This window comes from Lepidochelys kempii, chromosome 3 (genome assembly GCF_965140285.1).
Source record: "Lepidochelys kempii isolate rLepKem1 chromosome 3, rLepKem1.hap1, whole genome shotgun sequence".
Lineage (NCBI taxonomy): Eukaryota > Metazoa > Chordata > Testudines > Cheloniidae > Lepidochelys > Lepidochelys kempii.
In genome coordinates, this window is record NC_136382.1 from 195,810,087 (window position 1) to 195,833,131 (window position 23,045).

The 23,045-nt window shown below is 46.5% G+C and overlaps 1 protein-coding gene across 1 annotated transcript in view; it reads left to right on the top strand.

The window, feature by feature from the left end:
- The first annotated feature begins 1,681 nt into the window (after window positions 1–1,681).
- SERTAD2 (SERTA domain containing 2) overlaps window positions 1,682–23,045 on the top strand; it is a 183,860-nt gene continuing 162,496 nt past the window's right edge. The window contains exon 1 of the mRNA XM_073339491.2: window positions 1,682–1,784. The gene's annotated coding sequence lies outside the window, so the exon portion shown is untranslated. The remainder of the gene's footprint in view (window positions 1,785–23,045) is intronic.

A 23,045-nucleotide genomic window follows, 5' to 3' on the forward strand; every position in this document is an offset into this window, starting at 1 on the left:
GGGGCGGCTGGCGGAGCGGAGCGCAGCTGAGCGAAGGAGTTCGTGGGGCGGCTGGCGGAGCGGAGCGCAGCTGCGCGAAGGAGTTTTGTGGGGCGGCTGGCGGAGCGGAGCGGAGCGCCGCTATGGAGCTATGGGGCGGTCAGCTTCAGATCACGTAAGGTGCCTCTTACCCCTGTCCCATTTCCACCCAGGTTGGGAGGTAAAGCTCCGCCGATAAACTTTCGAACTCTGGGGCTGCCCTGACCAGGGACAGAGACTTTTGGGGCATTGGACTTTTGGGGTTGCTGGACTCAAGAACCAAAGGGAAAAGGGCATGCCCCAATTTGCCTGGGGTGGGGTTGTTTTGCTCATGGGTTGTGTTATGAATCCTGTTGGTGGTGTTTCCCCAACATAATGCCACATTGTTTCTCTCTGTTATTAAAAGACTTTTGCTACACTCAGACTATGTGCTTGCGAGAGGGGAAGTATTGCCTCTTGGAGGCGCCCAGCGGGGGTGGTATATATTTGTCCCAGGTCACTGGGTGGGGGCTCGAGCCGGTTTGCATTGTGTTATTGGAATGGAACCCCTAGATATTGAACCCGGCCCTTGTTGCTGCCAACTCTGACGGGCAGAAGGGTTGCACTACAGCTCTGCTCCCAGGACAGGTCTGCTCTGCAGGCTGCTTCTGTGACTCTGCTCCCAGTCCTGACCTGCTTCCTGGGCTGCTTTTCTGGCCCCTCTGGCTCTGGTTGCTGCAGCTTTCTTCCCAGGGCAAGTCTGCTTTCTCTGGGCTGTGCCTCTAGCTTTGGGGCTGCAGCTTTGCTCCCAGGACAGGGTCTGCTCTCTCTGAGCTGCTTTTCTGGTCCCTCTGGATCTGGCCCAGCTCTGCTCCTCAGCTTAGCTTGTGCCCCTGCTTTCTCCTTAGCTTGGCCCCACTCTGTCTGACCCAGGCAATTCCAGCTCACCTCCCTAGCCTCCTGACTCCCTGATTAGCCTGCCCGCCCTGTCATTCAGGCTGACCTGGATCATTAGCCTCTCCCCTTTGTTCCCGGGGACTATCAATCTCAGGGTCATGATTTCCCATAGACCCTTCCCTTTTAGTACTGGGAGGTAGCCAACCAAAACACCCCCACTGAATGTTAGTATGGGGGCAACAGTCCCCTTACATATGGCTAGCGTAACATAACAAGGGGATAGGTTTTGTAATTCATTTCTTTAATTGTTCAGAGTAACAGGAAGCAAGAGGACAAAGCGAATGAGGCAGCTGTCACCTAAACCCCCAAATAAGGGAGCAGACCTTAGAGAGACATTAGTATCTAATGAAGGGCTGGTTTCAAACAGAGGTGCGTTTTTCAGTAATTGGGTTTCTCTGAAGATATTCTACTTTATAGAGCCACATTTCTTCAGACTCCTTTCCTCAAAATCACAACCTGGGGCGCTGACTAGCCAGTTTGTATGAATCAAGTTCAGTCTGGGATGGGTTAATATGCTGACCTTTAACCTCTGGTGGCTGGGCTTCAAATACTGTTTACAAATGGGAGTGGGTCTGGCAGAACCAGCCTTAGTATTTCAGTGTGAGTTTGCAAAACACATTTCACGCTCCTCACATCTCACACTTATCTGATTTATGGACTCACATTTAACCTAACCACACCTGTCTGCATAGGCCCTAAACAGCCAGGGAGAGCCAGTAAACATCCTCTGGAACAATGAAGCGGTCATCCATGAGGGAGAAGCTTGTGAGCCCGGATACAGAATGAACGTGGAAGCTGGACCTAGAGTGTGGGACTTGCCCCTACCTCAGGTAAGAATGACCGTACTCCTCCGCACTTTCAGAACTAACTACAAAAGTCATTTCTTTGACTGAGCTTTTCCTCAGTGATTTACACCTGCGCTCATGCAGACCTATAACCTAATCAAGCTATTTCTCCTCCAGGCTGGGAAGGGATAAAGAGAGAGGTGGTGTTATTTCTATGTTTAAATATTTGGATGGTGCTCAGCTACTACAGAGGTAAATAAATAGACGGATGTTTGGGGTGTTCCCAATTTACTTAGACCCATGCTTTAAAAGACTGGATTAGTAGGTTGTCACCAGCCTTGTCTTCTGACCAGAGCCCAGGCTTATGCTGGGGTCCTTGCGCTGGGTCCTTGCACAGTTGCCACTATTTAAAGAATTATTTTTCGAGGGACAATTCCCCAGATAGACCAGAAACCCATGAGCTACTAAGTCCAGGGGAGAAGAGGGCTATATTCTTTTGTATTTTACTCTTAATATTCAGAATAGCCACCATCATAATGTAACAAATGCTCCTATTCCTTTCCCTCCAATCGACAGGGTTACAAATCAAGCTAATTGAAGATTTTTCACTCAAAACTGTTTTTCAATGGAAAATTGAGTTTTTGGCTAAATGAAATGTCTCCTGCAAGGTGTCCTTCTGTTTTAAAAAAAATCAATTCTTCATTAAAAGAACTGAACACTGGAAAATTAATATTTTGATTCAGATATGCTACCGTGGCACCTCATGGGAATTGTAGATCGGTTTTCTCATGTCCCCATTCTCCATGGGCAAGAGTTCCCAGCCGGACTATCTGCCATGATGTACCATGGCCTAGAACTCTGTGACGCACCACCTCCCCTCATCAGCAGGGATGATCAGAGCACATCATGGGAAATGTAATCTGACCAACGAGCCTGTCCTATAGAGAAGATGGGAGCATGGGGCACCATGGCAGCATTTCTGACTCAAATGGTTGTCAGATGAAGTATTTTGGCTACTGGTTTTGGTTTTGTCAAAAAGTCCAAAATCCTCCCCCTAACCCTAAATTCTGACCAGCTCTAGTTACAGGATTTTTGTCAGAAAAGGACAGTCCTAGAAGGCAGCAGACCTAAATCACATTCACTAACTGCAAAGTTGTGAGCATCTGTCCTTCTTTATTCCCTACTGTCTATTTTCTCTCAGTCCATGTTCTCCCCATTCTAGCCATCTCCACATCATTACTGGTCTTTACTTTTTCTTGTTCCTGTCTCCTGTTCTCACTCTTATTTTAGTGCTCTCCCTTCTTTTTGCTTTTCCTTCCATAATCAACCCAAGTTCTGCTCTCTCTCCCCTTGTCACACTGTCACTTGCATATTGCTCCTCTTCTTCTGTTCACCGTCACCTTTGCTCCATGTATTCTTTTCTCTCTATCCCCTTTCTCCTACCTGTGTTCTACTGTCTCTCTTCTGTCCTCTCCATATTTCTATCGCTGTATCTTTAAATAGACACACACACAATTCTTAGCAGTTGTAGTGCATTGCAAATATAAACCATTATATTATCACTCATTTTTCAGGTGTGAATACTAAGGCCCCAGCTGTGCAAAGCCAGATGCACATGTTTGCACACTGTGAGGAGTCCCATTGACTTCAGTGGGACTACTGAAAATGTGTCTGGTTCAATGTGTGTCAGTCTTTGACGGATCAGAGTCTGAGGCCAAAAGTTTAAATCACTTCTTCAAGGCCACAGAGTGAACCACGATAAAAAACACAGGAATCCCTTGCTCTTAGTTCAAGGCTTAGCCCACTGCACTAGCCTTCCTCATGCTATAAAGATGCTTCTCCTTGTAGATAGGGGCTACTTTGGCTGCTCAACAGAAAACCAGCTTGGCTGAAGGCTGATACCAAGCGGTGAGCTAGTGGCAGACCTAGCAGTATTGGTTTCAGTTCCCCATTCCCACAGGTGTTAAGCAGTCTGAGGTCTCCCCAGAAATCAAGGAACCCATGGCTGTGGGTTTCACAGGCCCTGAAGGTAAGAAAGGTGGTTGGGGGACAATGAATGACACACATTTGTTTAGGAGACATCAGTATAGACAAGAATTGAGGACAGCTCGTGAAAAGTGTGGAAAAAACAGTGTTGCCTTTAGGGATGGGGGGAGACAAATTCCTAGGCATTATGGAAACACATTGTCTTCTATGACTTGAGTGACTGGGAAAGTGATGCATGATGTGTACTGTGAATGATTCCTTTGCCCTGGATTATGGCTTCATAGCAGATCTGCTCAACAATTTCAAAACGAAAAAGTTAGTCAAAATTTCAGTCAAAAGTTAATTTTTTTTCCTTTCAACATTTTTGCAATTGTTTTCCTGGGTTTTGGTCAACTACGCAGACAGTAGAAATTTTTTTGTATTTCAAAATTGTGATGAAATTTCAGAGTTGGGAATTAAAAATTGTAATGAAAAGTAGGGGTAAAATTGATTTTTCCCCCCTCAAAAAGTTCCTGTTTTTCAACCATCTCTAGTTAATACCACCCTCCACACAATGCCTCCATGTAAGAGAGCTTCCAGAGATGTTTACTGTATTGTTTACCATATATTTGTTTTCTCCATGATTTAAAAAAGTAATCCCAATGTGTGCCAACATAAAGAATATTTCAGACAACTTAGTCCATTTTGTCTTCAATGTCCTTTCAAAGACAGAAAGCTGTGAAGGAATTTTTTCATTACAGAAATGACTAAAAGCCTTCTGATTATTTTGTTCCTTTGTAATGGAAAGATATGTAATGGTTTTGTTTTGATTTGGCTGGGCTACAATGCTTTCTATGGAGGCCAAGTATCATTCTGTGACACTCTGTACCTCAGGGGAACGCCCTGCACCCCCATGTTCATTCTTATAATATGATTGTGTTGTATCCAATGCAAAGTTTGTCATGTCTGGTGTCTTTGGAAGGCTCATGATGCAGTGAGCATTGTTGTTATAGTAATATGATAGGTTGTAATTTCATGTATATAGTTATGAGGCTGAAACTGTGTCCTCATGGTTTAAACAAGCCCAGGAACAACTCTCTAGGAGCAGAGGGGCAGTTCACACTGTGACAAGCCTATATTGGTGGGTGCCACACTTCCAGGCAGATCCAGTGGCCTCAGAAGCTTGCTAAGGCCCTCAATATGGCCTCCCTTTTCAGGATAGCAGCACAGGTCTCAGCTTATTGAGCTACTTTCATCACAGGCCAGCATGGGAGGTGGGAAGGTTGGAATACCTACAGTCTCTGTTGCTCCTTAGAACTCAGTTGGTGCAGTTTGGTCTCTTGCCTGGACCAAAGTCTGCTTCCCCTCTCAAGGGGATCTCTGTAAAGCATGGCGGGTAAGGGGAAACCTGGGCCCACCCTCCACTCTAGGTTCCAGCCCAGGGACCCTAATGGTAGCAGCTGTTGGTGGTTTTCCCTTCATCACTGCTTTGATTCCATGGGCTACTTCCCCACAGTCCCCATTTCCTAGCTCCACCCTTACCTCAGGATTCAGCAATGCTTCCTCTCCTCCAGTTCCTTTCACCTGGACTTCCCCCAAGGGGGCTGGGAAGAAGAGCTTTTAAGCAGTATGAGTGAGACCTTGATTGGTTCCAGCTGTCTCCATTAGCTTAATAGCCTTAATGACCCTTTGCCAGTTAATTGGGGTCAGGTGCCAGCATTAGCCTAACGACTTTAACTGGTTAATTGGCGTCAGGTGTCTTGATTAGCCTGGAGTAGCCTTTGTTTGGCTCTCCACGGAACAGGGACCTGTTCATTCTGAAGCTGATATACCTGTCTTCTACTATGCTCTTATATCCTTCTGGTCTGAGTCTGTAACAACACCTCATCAGGGCATGTATGGGACAAACCCAGCCCAGCCTCACAGGAACAAAGGATACTGGCCTAGGCAGCAACAAAGGATCTGTTGGACTCTCCAGTGAGTCACCCCGCTTCCCTTGGTCAGTTTGGGACTACGATGAGGTGATGCTCACCTGGCTCTGAAGGGGGGGCAAAGCCAAGAGGGAAAAAAGAACATGATAAAAGGGAGAGACATTTGCCATGCTCTCTCTCTTCCACCTCCATAGACAGACTCCACAACCAAGCGACTGAAGTGCTGATCAAAGGGGAGAACCTGGCTGAAGGGCAACCAGCCTAAGTGTCTAAGTTTGTAAGGGCACTGAAAGTGTTAAGATCAGCTTAGAAAGTGCTTTGCTTTTATTTCATTTGACCAAATCTGGCTTGTTGTGTTTTGACTTATAATTAGTTAAAATCTATCTTTTGTAGTTAATATATTTGTTTGTTTATTCTACCTGGAACACTGTGTTTGGTTTGGGGAATGTCAGAGACTCCCCTTGGGATAATAAGCCTGTTACATATCAATTTCTTTGTTAAATTGACGAACTCATGTAAGCTTGCAGCATCCAGTGGGCATAACTGGACACTGCAAGATGGAGGTTCCTAGGGTTGTGTCTGGGACCGGAGATATTGGCTAGTGTCATGCGGTTGCACAATCCAAGCAGTGGCTGGCCAAAAGTGCTCACTCACATAGCTGGGAGCAGCTTACATGCTAGAGGCTGTGCATGAACAGCCCAGGAGTGGGGGTTCTCACAGCACAGCAGGCTAAGGCTGGCTCCTAGAGTCAAAGATTGGAGTGACCTAGCAGAACACCGGTCCAGATAACACCAGGGGAACGTCACACTGGTGAACTTCAGGACTATAGGATCTCAGTGTTAGCAAACCTTGTTAACAGACCACTCACGTGTTCATGTCAAACATCAGATTAATAGGCTACATGTCTTATTGATTTAATGACAGCTATCACTGCTAAGAATTGATGCTTTCATTAGGCAAATCAGGTTAACAACAGGCTCATTGAGGTTTGGCGAACTCTACAGCTGGGGGCAGGGGGTCTTGGGATTGTTTTCCATACTGAAATACAACTGACAGGAGATGTCTAGAAGAGGTGAAGCCCCTCTTAGTACCAGATGTAATATGACAAAAATTTACCCAGATGGCTAGAAAACTACAGTCATTAATGATTGATGAAACAGGGAAATGCTTACTGTACCTTCTGTTTGGAGAACAGCTGCGGAATAGCTGTCTGATGGCAAGGTATGCTCTGCCTGATACTTGTCCCCACATTCCTCTGAATAAGAAATCATTCTAGTTTGGTCCACCAGGCAAATCACTGTGAATATAGTGGAGTCTTCTAAGAGGACAGTGATCCTATAGAGACAGTGGCCCTCAATGGCAGCCTGGTGTGAGGGTGCAAATGGGTAGTTCTAGGCTGGCTGGGCACTGGGCTAGTTCAGGGCTGGTTTAAAGCAACTGGGGGCCCTAGGCCAGGGGTTCTCACAACAAATTTTTTGGTGGCCTCAGAGTGCAGCCACCAACTCTTGCTGGTGGCCTCACTGACACTTTTCCCTAAAATTATTTATTTTTCCTAAAGTTAATAAAGCAATATGCACATCCAAATCATTGTAATTTATTTATGTAAGGTTCTGGGTTGTTTTTTTGCAGACTCAGTAATAAAAACCATGCACAGTTATCTCTATTCTTACTAGACCTAACAGAATAGAAACACAAATAAGGTGCTTTTCACATTCTTGTCTTTTTTTATTATTGTTTCTTTTGCTCTGTTGGTAAAAATGGTTGTCTGTATAACAATTCTGAAGTAAATTTAAAAATGCTTTGACATAATAGGAGTCCACATAATGAAAAACATATCTGGGTGGCTAGGGTCTGGGGAGGGGAGGCAGGGCTTCAGCCAGCCCGGGGCTCCTCAGGGCAGGTGTGTGGGGGGCGGGTCTTGGGGCTTCGGCCAGCCTGGGGCTCCTCCAGCCGCAGCGGAGCTGCTTGGGGCTTCTCCGAGTGGGAGGTTGTAACTCCAGCTGCAGGGAGTCTCGGGGCTCCAGCTGACGGGGGTGGGGGGGGAGCACAGGCAGAAGGGGTGGAATTGGGGGCTCGCCACCCCAAAGGGGGGTCCACCCGCTGCTCACCACCTCATCCCCTGCTCGCCTCCTGCGTCCCTCCTCAATCCGCCGCTCGCCTCCTTGCTCCCCTGCCACAGACACCCCCCAGCCCATCATGAGAACTCCTGCTCACCTCCTCACTTCCCCGCTCGCAGCCAGACCCCCCTGCCCACCTCCTCACCCTGCTGCTGGCTTGCCGCTCGCCTCCTTACTCCCCCGCCAGGGCCCCGCCTCTCATCTCATCATCCGCTCTGCTTGTAGCCCCCACTGGTAGCCAGACTCCCCTGCCCACCTCTTCACCCTGCTGCTGGTTCACCGCTCGCCTCCTTACTCCCCCGCCAGGCCCACTGCTGCTTGCCTCCTCACACCCCCCACCCTGCCTCTTGCCTCCTCACACCCCCCCCCCGTTCACCTTCTCACCCTGCTCCTTAAGTGTGGTGTGTCCCACCTGTGTCTCCAGAGAGGTGGGGCATGCAAGAGCAACAGGGAGGAAGGGGAGGGGCTGATGCTCTCCCCCTACTGCCCAGGAAACTGCCGTGGCCTTAGGGAAACCCCCTGGTGGTCACATTTCAGAAATGGTGCCCGAGGCGTACCTTCACGTGCCCCCCCATACCACAGCCCTGTCTACCCATGTGTCACTGCCCTGCATGCATGTTGTCTGGGACCCCCCCCCAGCCCCCTCCAATCTGCACAGCAGTCCCAGCTCTGTTTGAGGTGGTAAGTGGCAGAGCCCACCCACACAAACGCAGCTTGCTGGGCTGGTAGGGATGCTGCCACCACTCCTTTTTGCACAGGCCAGAGCCTTTCTCCCTCTTTGAGTGCTGCTTCATGGCGTCAGTGGAGGGTGCTCCGTCCAGGAGGAGAGAAGACTTGCTCCCCACCCACCCGAACAGAGCATCCAGCTCCCCAGTGGAGGAAACTGTGTGTGGAGGCTGCTCATACCGCTCCAGCAGAAGACTTTGAGGGGGCACCCATTGCCACCACCCTACCAGAGCCATAATGGGGTGTCTCTCTTTCCGCAGAGTCCTCTGCTGGGGTAGAGTCTGCAGACCTCCCTCCCCTGCCCTCATAGTTATTTGAATGTTTACTACTGTTCACTGAAAGAGCTCCCACCTGACACACTAGGCTGCCCTAATGCTGTTATAAATGCAGGGTCCCCTGCTCTGAGGCGGGGAAGTGACAGTGAGTGTTTCCTTTGTGTGGGTGAGCTCAAGTTTCCAGCCTACCAGGAGTGTTGTGCCGGGCCCAGGAATTCCCTTTCGTGGAGGATTTCAAGACTTTGATATTTGTCTTGCTCCAATTAGAAACAAAACCCGTCAACTTCAAAAATTCTCCGCAAAAAGCAATTCAGAAAATTCTTTGTTTGGGGTTGATGTAAACATTTAGTTTAGACAACCTCAGAAAGTTTTGCTTTGCTATTTTCCTTTTTTACTTTAAATGTTTTTATTTCGTATTGTAATATAGAAACAAAGTGGCCTTAAAATGAAAAACCGAAACATTTTGCTCCAAAAACTTCAAAACAGGATGTTTCAACATTGTGGAACTTTTTTTCCCCAGTTTTTCTCCAACACAAAATTTCAGCGAAATCAACACAATTTTACAGAGTTTTGACTTTGACAGAATTTCATTCTCTGAGGGAAAATGGTCCTTTTGTAGCTTTTCCAACCAGCTCTACCTATGAGTGCAAGCAGTCCCACTTCAATTCCTTCTGCTCTGTGTCCCTTCACAGACTCCATCTCCCTTTCTTTCACTCCCTCCCTGTCCCTTCTGCATTCATCACCACTTCCTCTCCTCCACTCACCTGCTCCCTCCCTCTCACACTTTAAAACGTCAGCTCTCATGCTCACTTGTTCTGCACAGAGAGAAAGGGGAGATGAGGAGACAGAGGGAGGGAGGGCAGCCCACCCACACTCTCACAGCCAGCTTGGGAGCAGCAACAGTAGCCAGGTCCTCCCTAGCTTACCAAGCTCCAGAGGCTGAGCTTCTCCTCATCTGTCTGTGGAAGATGCCGCAGTGGTTGTGACCCCTTCCTACCCTGGTAACTGGAGTGCACCAGAGCCAGCAGCAGTCTCCCTGGCCTCCCTTCCCAGTGTAAGCGGGGGAATAGTCCCGCTACTTTGGGGAACTTTCCTGGCTTCTGCACTGCCCCGGTGAAGTGGGCTAGCGAAAGGATCTGAGTCCTCGCTCCCACTTCCTTTACCCAGATGCCTCCCTGCCCTTGAGGACTCCCCTTCTGCTCTCCTGTCTGGCAGAGTCCTCGTAACCCCAACAAGGCTGGGCCCAGGATTCCTGGGGGGCTCGACCCCCAACCCTGCTGTAGTCACCTAGGACAGGGGCTAGGGTGTCCCCACTCCGGGGTACTCTCTCTGCACCACGCACTTCTCTGACCCACTGACCATTACATACAATTTAAAGCAAATGCAAGTTATTTAATCAACAATTAATGTTAAAATGAATAAGGAAAAATGGGAAAGGTTAAAGGAAACACATCAACCCGCTCTGTGGCGGGGAACATCACAAACAGTGTCTCTGGAATGTCAGGGCAGTTCACAGTCTGTCCCTTGTAAGTCCCAGGCCTTCTTCTCAGGCCCTGGCTGTGCTGTAGGGATGCTGTGGGTTGGATACTTGCTCTGGTGGTGGCCACACGCTCCTAGGCTCTAAGCGGTAGGACCCTTCTTCCCAGTGTCGCCCCAGCCATGTTGGGGTTACGATCCAAGCCTGGCCCGCAGAGCCTCTTGGCTGAGGCGTCTCCCTGTGCTGGGCCTGCTGCCCAGGGTCCCCCTCGCTCTCTCCAGCTGCTCACCGCACCCAGCTCCAGACTGCTCCAGCCCCAGCTCCACCACTCGGTCTCAACAGGGCTGCTGCTCTGCCTCCAGCTCCCTGGGCTGCTTCTTTGGCCCTTCTGGCTCTGGTTGCTGCAGCTCTGCTCCCAGGGCAAGTCTGCTCTCTCTGGGCTGTGCCTCTGGCTTTGGGGCTGCAGCTCTGCTCCCAGGACAGGGTCTGCTCTCTCTGGGCTGCTTTTCTGGTCCCTCGGGATCTGGCACAGCTTGCTCCCCAGCTTAGCTTGGACCCCTGCTTTCTCCTTAGCTCGGCCCCACTCTGTCTGACCCAGGCAAATCCAGCTCACATAGAGGACAGGACCTCCCTGGCCTCCTGACTCTCTGATTAGTCTGCCCACGCTGTCATTCAAGCTGACCAGGAGCATTGGCCTCTCCGCATTGTTCCTGGGGACTATCAGTCTCAGGGTCCTAGTTTCCCACAGACCCTTCCTGTCATAGATATAAAGGGAAGGGTAAACCCCTTTAAAATCCCTCCTGGCCAGAGGAAAAATCCTCTCACCTGTAAAGGGTTAAGAAGCTAAAGGTAACTTTGCTGGCACCTGACCAAAATGACCAATGAGGAGACAAGATACTTTCAAAAGCTGGGAGGAGGGAGAGAAACAAAGGGTCTATGTCTGTCTGTATGCTATTTTTGCTGGGGATAGAACAGGAATGGAGTCTTAGAACTTTTAGTAAGTATCTAGCTAGGTATGTGTTAGATTATGATTTCTTTAAATGGCTGAGAAAAGAACTGTGCTAAATAGAATGACTATTCCTGTCTGTGTGTCTTTTTTGTAACTTAAGGTTTTGCCTAGAGGGATTCTCTATGTTTTGAATCTAATTACCCTGTAAGGTATATACCCTCCTGATTTTACAGAGGCTATTCCTTTACTTCTATTAAAAGTCTTCTAGTAAGAAAACTGAATGCCATTTCATTGCCCTAAGATCCAAGGGTTTGGATCTGTGGTCACCTATGCAAATTGGTGAGGATTTTTACCAAACCTTCCCCAGGAAGTGGGGTGCAAGGGTTGGGAGGATTTTGGGGGGAAAGACGTGTCCAAACTATGTTTCCCAATAAACCCAGTTAAAGTTTGGTGGTGGCAGTGAATCCAGGGGCAAAGGATAAAATTAATTTGTACCTTGGGGAAGTTTTAACCTAAGCTAGTGAAAGTAAGCTTAGGAGGTTTTCATGCAGGTCCCCACATCTGTACCCTAGAGTTCAGAGTAGGGAAGAAAGCTTGACACTTCACCTTTTAGTACTGGGAGCTAGCCAACCTAAACACCCCCACTGAATGTCAGTAAGGGGGCAACAGTCCCCTTACACCAGGATAAAACTGGCATTTAATGTGTGGGTTGACTGAAGTAGATTCTAAACAGACAGGGTCCCAGTCTCCTCTCCTTTGGTTCGGTTGTACATGAACGTCCATTAACTTTGATGGAGTTAGGCCTGCTCTACACTGCTGTGAGAGGAGAATTAAAACCACAGGAAGGCGACAGATAGTCGAGCAGGGAGACTGGGCTACAGAACCACAACAGGCACTTGAGACTGGACCCAGTCCTGTGAGTGGCCCATTTCCATTGGAGACACCTGCATGAAAGTAAATCATAGGCAGAAGGATGGCAGGCTCGGGCCCATTGATTATGTGACTGCTTTATGCTTTCTCAGGACTATTGCACAGTCCAATTCCAACTGCAGCAATCTGGATCACTTGGTAAACTAGGCACAAGCAAACGATGTGTGTTTTAGTACAGCTAATTGTAAAATGTATATCTCTAGGAACAAAGACTGTAGGCCATATGTACATGATAGGGGACTGTACCCTGGGAAGCCGTGACTCTGGAAAAGATTTGGGATTGTGGTGGCTAATCAGCTGAACATGAGCTCCTGGTGTGATGTGGTGGCCAAAAGAGCTTATGCAATACTGGGATGTATAAACCAGGGAATCTTGAGTAGGAGTAGAGAGGTATAACACAATCCAATGGCTGGAAATTGAGGCAGAACAAACTCAGTCTGGAAATAAGGTGTAAATTTTTGATGGTGAGAATAATTAATCATTGTAACAATTTACCAAATGTTGGGGTGGATTCTCCATCACTAGAGGCTTTTAAATCAAGATTGGATGCTTTTCTAAAAGATCTATGGTCTGGGAATTATTTTGGGGAAGTAATATGTCCTGTGTTATACAGGAGGTCAGACTAGATGAGCACAATGGTCCCTTCTGGCCTTGGAATCTACAAGTCTATGCTTGGCATGATTTGTCATGACTTACTGTGCCACATTCCCATAGCTCTATAATAACTCTGCAGATTAAAAACAGACTAAAATCTCATTAATTACATTTACATGTGAAAAGTCCCTTGCTACATGAGCATCTGAAATGTCCTGATGTTAGGCTGTTTAAGGGTGTTTGTGCTACTCAACCATGATGAGAGATTCATAATGCTTAAGGACAGACCCAGGATTTTCAAAGGGACTAAGTGGCTTTGGATGCCTCCGGTTTTAATTGGCCCAGTTGAGACCCCGTAACAGAGCATGACTTTCAGAAAGTGCTGAATGCCTGCCCTCTGAAAATCAGGCTCCTTTAAGGTGTCTTAAGTTGGGCACAGAAAATCACTAGTTACTTTTGAAAGTCTTGGCTGTCATATGGATTGAAATGGGGGAATAAGCTAAATGTGTCCATCATTGAGTATTGAGGACAGTCCAGTTCAATCAGTTAAAAAAAAGCTAGAACCTAAGTGCTGAAATAATAGCAGAACACAAGTCATAACTTCTAAGGAAGCAAATAGGCTAAGAGAGAGGCACTAGCTGGGTGGTGTTCGTGGTGTTTCTGACTAAGATGAATTGTGGTATCGGTTTACTATCTGATTGGAAGCATATAGGTTGCACTTCAGGGAATGATGTGCAGGGCTTAATGATATAATAGGGCTTTTCCATCTCTTGCAGCCATGATCCAATAGCACAAATAGATACACGAAACTCAAGCAGAGAAAATTGCACAGATTTAAATAAATAATGAGGCTGAGTCTTCTAACGGCAGTGTAAGGAAACCCTGTTGAGAGTCCAAATCCTGCAGGCTTTACTCAGGAAAAACTCCCATAGGAATTCACCTAGGGGCTTCAGTGTATACCAGGAACAGTATAAAGGGGCAATACTGCTAGACCCTTTCTATCTCTGCTACCACATTTAAAGCTGGAATGTTTTTTTTTCATACTGTAGCACTAGACCTCCATGTTCATGGGGATGTCATTAGGACTGAGCTCATCGCTTCCCCTGTCAGCAGGCTGTCATGAGGTGAGTGGAACCTTGACCCAGCCTTCTTCCAATACTCCTAGGGGAATTCTGTGCACAATATTTTAAATTTTTGCAAAATTCTGCATATTTTTTGTGTCAAAATAACACAGTATAATCATATTGATTTCAATTATTTTGGTAATTTATTTCAAAATACGTGTCAGCAAGTATGTCTGTAACAATACAGACAACAAAAAAGATTCAGGAAATGTTTTTTGACAAATAGATTCTTTACTAGGCATATTAATACAGAACTCTGAGGAATAATTCATTTGAACTTTACAACACAGAAACTTATTTCCCACACCCCTCAGAAGCAGTGCAAAGGCTTGGGGGACTCAGGAGAACAGAGGAGCTGAAGGAGAGGGAAGTAATTACTGGGACTGGGAATGAACTTAGTGGGTTGCTGGGTGTGGGTGGAAGAAGTATGGAACAGTTTTTTGGGGGGAGGCGAGGAAGGATTGTTAGGCAGTTGGGGAGCCTTCCCCATGCAGACCCTGGCTGATCCCTAGCCTCTCCCAATCAGACAGGCACATCTGCCCTGTCCCCATGTGTCCCTGTACCCCTCTCAGTCACTCCTCTTCACCCCATTCCTATGTGTTCCTGCACACCCATTCAGCCACCCGATCCCATGTGTTCCTGCACCCCTTCACCTGCCTCATGTGTCCCTGCACCCCCACTCAGCCACTGCCCCATCCCCATGTGGGCCAGCACCCCCACTTCCATTCAGCCCCACCCCAGTCAGTCCCCCTCACTAGCCCTTCTGAGCCACAGTCAATGTGATTTCCCAGCAGCCCCATGTGCTCCACTCTGTCCCCCCATATGCCGAGCTGCCTCACCTGGCCCTATGGACAGGGCACTGTGAGGAAAGCATCTTCTGCCCCCTCCCTCTCTGCAGCTGGTTGCTTTGGTCTATGAGCTGGCTGCCCTCTGTTCTGGTGCCACAGCAGCACCTAGTGGGTGAAATGTGTAATTGCAGCACCTCTCTGGCAGAATGTGTATTTTCTGCAGAGAAAAAAAATCTGGGGGGGACATGAAATCTGCCTGTGCACAGTGGCACAGAATTAACCCAGGAGTAGTTGAACTTCCTACCGTTTTTTAGCATTCTGATCCCCAGGATGGACAGAGACTGGGTAGTCCCAGAGTTCCCCAGCTGTACCACTCCGCTCATACAGTCAAGCAAGGGCCTCTAACAATATGGTCCCTGCAATATAGCACGGTTTGTGGTTTCCAGTCTTGCTCCCATCTTGTGTTAGAGGGAAGGGGAAATATAAGTGTGTCCTGGAGGCGAACAGGTATCCCAGAGTGGTTTGTTCTGGATTGATATCCTGTTCAGTTTTGGCTTGGGAAAGGGGTATTATGGTCCAACCTGTGTCCTTTTGGGGAGTAAGGAGTGTTGTCTTAAATTTTCCATGTTCTGTATTACAATAATTGATTTGCACCTAAGGTGACTATACCTGATTCTCTAGTACAGCTTAGAGGCTTTTAACTTGAGGAGAATTGAAACCTCGCATAGCAATTGATCATTCACACATCATAGCACCTCCAAATCAAGGACCACAAACAGGTTCCCTATACAGAGACAGAATGCTTGTGACTGTACATCCTCTCTAACACAAGATCATGCAGGTGCACTACCTGTATCAGCTAATAATTTCCTTAGGTTTTTTTGTTTGTTTAGGATGTTTAGTTTTATAAAAATAGGAAAATATCAACTAAAATCCTTCAAAATGGAGAATTGCCAGAGAGTCCATGAAGTCCACTAGGGACTTCACTATTGGTGGTGATTTTATGTGGAAGGTGCTCAGATGCTATGGGGATTGGTGGCCAGATAAAACTCTAAGACAGATAGACAGAGATTACACACCCTGGATGCTTCTCCAACAAAACAAAACAATTTGTCCTTAGTACGTTACATTTCAATTTGCCTCTTTATTGAATGCTCTGTGGAGACCAAAGGCCAAATTCTCAGCTGGTATAAATCATGTTGCTTCACCAAAGTCTGTAAAGCTATGCTGATTTACACCAGCTGAGGATCCAGCCTCACATATCAGCTGAGAAACTCCAGTTCCCATTGACTTCACAGAAGCTGTGGGCACTCAGCATCTCCCAAGGAGTGACCCCAAGTTAGGGGAACTCAGAAAAGTCAAACCGCTCAGAAAACTGTGAGCAAAATTAATAATCTGAGTGAAAATGACTCACAGTGACTGAGAACTTTTTGTGTTCCTCTCGGACATACACAAAAACATTTTCTGGCTTTATGAATCACCAGAAAATGGCAGCTGAATGTGTTTTGACCTAAGCTAAGCTGAGAATGTTAAGAGGAGGATGAATTGCTCTTCTTTGAAATAACGCCTGTGGCAACTTCTTTGTAAAAAATAACAATAATGAAAATGGGATTTTGGGGGTGAATTAAAACAGGAAAGGCCTAATGCTTTTGGAATGGATTCTAATGCTGTTGAAAGATGCTGACTGACAGCAAGGACTAGGAACCCTAACTAGATCTGATTGTAAACAGAACAGGGGTTCTGTGTGATGGACACAATGTGTGTTGGACACCATGTTGGCTGACCTGCTGAGGACTGAATGGGAATCTCCAGAGCTAATAGCAGGAGTCGCTACAGCTTGAGCTAACGAGTCAGAATGTCAGGCTACAGCTGTAACAGACCTATATTCTTTGTTGACTGGGCATTGTGGGGTATGTGTAGCATATACTAGACAATGGGTTACACAAGCTTCTCAGAGAGCCCTGACCTGGGGGCACTTGCTCTAGAGCTAAGAGGGCAGTCCAGTCTCCATAACTGTTCCCTCCTTGGCTTCTCCATTGATATTACTGACAAGGGGGACAATTCGTGCCAGCTTTGATGATGGATTTAAGGAAATGAATTTCTGGTCACCAGGAACTGGTTTTTACACAACCACCAAACAGTTGTCAGGCAGCAGCTAGGGGAGAGAAAGGGCATGGGAAATATCCTGTCTCATTGAAAGACCTCCGGGATGTTTCTTTGTGAGGAAGAAAACTGCAACTTGTTCCCACTGGAGGTAGGAGGTATTGTAATGGGCAGTAGTTTGGTCTCAAATTGTGCAGATCTCAAGGGATCCATTAGAAGCATAGGGCCACCTGCCTGAAGGCCCTTTCTCCCTGAACCCATTCTGGTGTCCTTTCCCACCTCCACATCCCCTGGCTTACTGGCAGTGGTGCTGCTGCTAGGCACCCTACAATGGACGCCCCCAGAGTCCCCACTCAAATAGTAGGCTCCCAGAATGGAGGAACACTGGACAAAAGCCATTGCAGCCTCAGACTATATTAGCAGGTTGGAGCCTGACCACACCCCTCCCCCATCGAGCTGCCGCCTCTTGGAGCTTGTGCCTGCCTTCCCCACAAGCAGGCCAAGGCACTATGGCAGCATGAGTTTTAGCTCATGCATAGGCACATGGAGGTTGGAGAACACAGCATTGGGACCTATTACAGCCACACAAGCAAAATATAGTCTCTAGGCTAGATCTGAACCTGTGAGCTGGGGAGCTGAATGGACCAACTTAATGACAAGGAAGAGGGCCAGCAGGCAAAATAATTTACTTTGCAAATTTTTCTGCTGGCAATTATTGTGATGCTCCTGTTAAGAGAGGTTAAAAGAGAGAGAAAGCCCTGTTATGGAGACACAATTTATGCCACTACAGTTAGGGCCTTATTAGCTTTTCCATTACAAATCCCTAATTTATAATATAGCTAAATAAAGCTATGGTATTTCTATAGGCTGTAACTCCTGTCTTCTAGCAATGTTGCTAATGTTTATAGCTTTTCTAAGTGGCATACATGCGTGTGATGGAGCCTCTGAGATGCATGACTTGGGAGGAGCTCAGTTCCAATCTAATCAATCTTCTTTCCAAATTGGTTTCACCAAAGATGCATCCAAACTGGGCTGGAGAGTTTGCATATTGTAGAAAGGATCCACATCTGGGGAACTTCCTTCTACATAATACGGTGTGGGAAGGAAGTTAGTCCTGGAGATGAGAGAACTTCTGGATACTAGTCTAGACTAGGGCTGCCAATTAATCGCAGTTAACTCCCACGATTCACTCAAAAAATTTATCACGATTTAAAAAATGAGTCATGATTAATTGCACTTATAACAATAGAATACCAATTGAATATTTTTTTCTACATTTTCAATATTGATTTAAATTACAACAGAGAATACAAAGTGCACAGTGGTCACTTTATATTATTATTTTTCATTACACTGTAAAAATGGTAAACAAAAGAAATAGTATTTTTCAATTCACCTCTTACAAATACTGAAGTGCAATCTCTTTATTGTGAAAGTGTAATTTACAAATGCAGATTATTTTTGGTTACATAACTGCACTTAAAAACAAAACAGTGTAAAACTTTAGAGCCTACAAGTCCATCAATCCCATAGGCACTGACTCCATGGGTGCTCCAGGGCTGCAGCACCCACAGGGAAAAATTATTGGGTGATCTGCACCCACTGGCAGCCAAGTTCCCCGCCCCACCTCACTCCCTCCTCCGCCTCCTGCCCTGAGTGCGCCGCGTCCCCGCTCCGCCGCCTCCCTCTCAGCACCAGCCGCCGCCAAACAGCTGTTTGTTCAAAACAAGGTTTGTTCAATGGGTCAACCCAGCTCAACATATAATATTAATTAGTTGTACTGATGTGTGTCTATTGTTCTCATCAGGTAGAAAAGGGATACATTCTTTGTGTTACAGAGGTACTATAGGCCCCACTTGAGACTGAGGCCCCGTGGTGTCAGACATTCAGCAAGCATGCAGTGAGAGACAGACAGTCCTTGCCCAGAAGAGCTTACAATCTATATATATATAAGACAGAAAAAGGGTAGAAGGGAAACAGAGAGGATGTGACTTGCCCAACGTTATATGGTAGGCCAGGGGCAGAGCTGGGAATAGACCCAGCCCAGGGCCCTCTCCACTAGTCTAGTCTGTGTCCTTTGCATGAGGATTTTCTCTCTTCTCTTAAATTTCCAGAAATGAACACTGTCAGCTGGGTGGTTTGTTATAGTGAGATTTCTGTTAACGAGAAATTGAGCAGACTAGGTTACTGGGCAGCAGGAAAGGCCTGCCTCACAGTGGGCAGGATTTTGTGTCATTTTCTAGTGGTCTTTTTAAAGTGGAGCCTCTTCTGATTTACCAATATACTGTGTCTCAGGACTCTTTCTTTTTGCCTCAACTACAGACCGGGCTCAAAGGGTGAAGGAGCTAAGCTCAGTCGCCTTATTTCAGCAGGGACTGACTACCAGGCAGCCTGGCTTTTTGCAGATCCTCACCTGCACCAGCACTCCCTTAGAATAGCTGAGAAGGCAGAAGGAACACAGGAGGCTTCAAGCCCCTTTTGTGATTTCCCCAAACCTAGGGTATTGGAAGCCAGGCAGGACCCTAGGGTTTGCGTCACAAGCCCTCACTTCCCAAACGCACCCCTGTGGGTGCAGGATTGGGTAGGGAGTGTCACAGAGTTGGCCAGTCAGGGATTCTGCCATGCTAGGGGAATGAGGGATGAATGGGCCAAATGTTTAAAGGAAGAAGGACTGTATACAATTAATGTGCGTATGAATCTTGGTGCATGAAACCCATCACCTGCCTGCAAGAGAGAATGCCACCAGCTGCATATCCTGTATGGTCTCTTGACTGGCACACACAACTTTTCCAACTGACGTTTTCTCATGACTCTGAACTGTTTTGGCAACCTTCTTTTGACAGAGTTAGGGTACAGTGTGAAACTGACAGTCACGTCCGCCTGTTAAAACATTAAACTGACCTGATGTCAGTGTTCTTACTACCTATCGTGCTCCACTCTTGCATTTGTCTGACGTGAGTTGTGGATGGACTGTGTAGGGATGTTCAGCTATCTAACCGAGGAGATGCAATCTACACTGTCACAAGATAACTGGCTTGGATGTCAGTGAAGTTACACATGATATTGATAATGAATGTAGAGGAAGATGATACACAGGCAAGTAATGTCATACTTAGTGGCTTTGTAAGAACATAGGACATTCCAGGACATAATAAGGTCCAGATGCTAGGCTAAGATCATCTCCTAAATTAGCAGTTGTTCTTTACAGTTCTTCCCCCCCCCCACCCCCAAATACTGATCTAACTCCCTATATAAACTATTTCTATTTGTTGTTTCCATTATTACCCTTAGTAATTTATTCAATATGCTAACCATTGTCCATGGAAAGAAATTCTACCTACATTTCTTTTGCTCATGACTTTTAATATAAGTGTGTGTCCTCTCTTTCCTCCATGTGACACTCACTGACACCCCATTGGATGGAGAATCTCATTCTTCCACCCCTTTAGAATGTTGACTGTTGAGTGAGATGCCCTTGTAGAGCTTTACCCTACTCAGCATAGGCACAGAGGGTTGTGTGTATAAAGAAGAGATGAAAAGTTAGGAGCAAGACAAGGGGACCTCTAGTGTATGGGAACTGGGTGGTGTCCTTTTAAATAGATGATGGGCCCTCTACTCTTCTGTTGCAGAAGCAGAGTATCTCACCTTTATATATATATATATATACACGTTTGTAGGGAGTTAGTAACTATGGTAGTTGGAACCCAAGTGTGTTCATATGGTTTTCTCATATTCTTAAGAATTCTTAGAGAGGACAGATGTTTCAGTGGTTGAGCAGCCGACTTGGGAAGCCTGGGTTCAATCCCCTGCTTTGCTATGGACTTCCTGGGTGACCTTGGGCAAGTCACTTAGCTTCTCTGTGTCTCACTAAAATGAGAATAATAGCATGTTCCTGCCTCACTGGGATGTTGGGAGAATAAATACTCTAAAGACAGTGACATGCATTGAGAGCCAATGTTGAAAGGACTATAGAGGAGCTAGGTATTATTATTAATGTTGTGTGAAGAACAAAGGCACAACAGAACCTCATGGAAAGTGAATAGTCTCCTAAGTGACTTTTGAAAACAGAACTCAGGCTCTGATGTCACTGAGTTGCTTTAAAAAATGTTACCCAATGTCTTTGTTGACACACCTGTCCTCTAAACCACTCTGCCTGTGATGTTGCACTCCTTATGCTTTATGAAAATATGCTTGGAATGTGAATATAATGTAACTGGAATATGCTTTATGCAAAAGGTCTCTTGTAAGGTATCATTACAAAGCTTATAATCTACTGAATGTGTTCATCCTATTTGTATGTATGTATGTATCATTCTTGTATCTAAAACTAGAAATATGAAGTAAACTCTGAGGTCCTATTGTAATTATGCAAAGTGTGGGCCATTAATGGTGGTTTAGAATCTTGATGGCTCCCATTGATAGGACAATTGGCTATAAATGGCTCTGTTTACCTGCAAGCCTTCTTGTGTACCTGACGGGGTAATGAAGAGTGTGGTCTCACAGGACATGTGACCATGTCACCTGTGGAATCCATCTTAAACCTGGTGCTTTTCCAGAAGGAGGGGTGGGGACCCAGAGAGACAAAAGATTCCCGCCTTGTGCCAAAGCTATAAAAGGGGGTGGAACAGAACAAAGGGGGATGCCAGTAATGAGAAATCCCTGAGTTACCACCTAAGCTGGAACTAACGAGGTCTGTGCTAGGGGAAAGAATTGGACCCAGACTAAGAAGGAGTCTAGTCTGTGAAAGAAGCTTATTGGAACATCTCTGAGGGTGAGATTTACCTGTATTCAGTTTCTTAAATGTATTAGGCTTAGACTTGCGTGTTTTGTTTTATTTTGCTTGGTAACTTACTTTGTTCTGTCTGTTATTAGTTGAAACCACTTAAATTCTACTTTTTATACTTTGTTTATTAGTAAACTGGGGGAGCAAACAGCTGTGCATATCTCTCTATCAGTGTTATAGAGGGCAGACAATTTATGAGTTTACCCTGTATGAGCTTTATACAGAGTAAAAAGGTTTTATTTGGGGTTTGGATCCCATTGGGAACTGGGTATCTGGGTGCTGGAGATAGGTGACTTGCTGAGCAGTTTTTGGTTAAAGCCTGAAGCTTTGGGGGCGTGGACCAGACCTGGGTCTGTGTTGCAGCAGGCTAGTGTGTCTGGCTCAACAAGGCAGGGTTCTGGAGTCCCAAGCTGACAGGGAAAACGGACTCAGAGGTAGTTTCAGCACATCAGGTGACAGTCCCAAGGGGGTCTCTCTGACCGAACCTGTCACAGCGGGTTCGGTCACACTGCCCCCTCTTCACCCTGTGTTCTTCTGTGTAAGAGAGCAGGCACCCAAAGGGTTTAACTCACTGCAGAGAACCACTCTGTGTTTAATCTATCTTTTTCCTACATTTAACCTCTGCTCAGACCTGTACTGGAGCACAGCAGCCTTGTGTTCCCTGCTGCACCCTGTGGGGTCATGGCCTTTATCTTCTCTCTGCTAGTTTTTCTAACACCTTTAAATTCCTGCACCATGTTGGTTCTCCTCTGTTCAGGGTCTGAACAAGGCAAAGCACAGATCCCCCACAGTCTTCCAAAAGCAGTGGGAGATCTCCCCATCTCTCCCTGCCATGGAAGAGTTTAGCTGCCCTTCTTCGGCATCTTCACTAGCTAAGGAAGTCAAGACTCAACAGGCAGGGCAATCTGAAGGGGGAGCAGCCAGAGGAACTGGTGATTTACAGAGCTCCAAGCCTTCCCACCAGTAGATGAAGCAGCTCCATCACCTGACAGAAAAGGAGAAGTTCCCTATCAGCCTCATTTACTTTACTGGCAGACCTGCTTCCCAGCTGGCTCCCTTTCCCTTCCCAGGGGACTGTAGGGTAGGAATGGAAAACAGAAGAGCTCACTGCCTGAAGCTCTTCTTTCCTTCCAGGGGAAAAAGGAGACCCTGCCACCACCACGACCCCTTCCTGCCTTTGGCAGAATCCAAGAAAACAAAACGGCACCTGGCAGTGGGATGTGGGTTGAGAGAACTAGGGTTATTGCCCCATCAAACTCCTCATACATATCCCCTCACTGTCTTCAGTAGAACTGTGCACTGCATCTCAAACCTGAGTTTCTCCTGAGTTCCTTCTGAAAGGCTAGAGTCACTTCCTCAATCTCATACTCAATTCTCCATGTGCTGATCGCAGAGTCTGGTTGGCTTTTATTTTTCAGTCTTGCAACATGCTGGGGTTAAGACTTCAATAGCTGTTTATTTACCACTTCCACTGAGTCTCTTTCCAGCTCACATCTTGGAGACTCTCGCTTCCTCTCACTTTCATTTTTCATCCATAGCTTTGT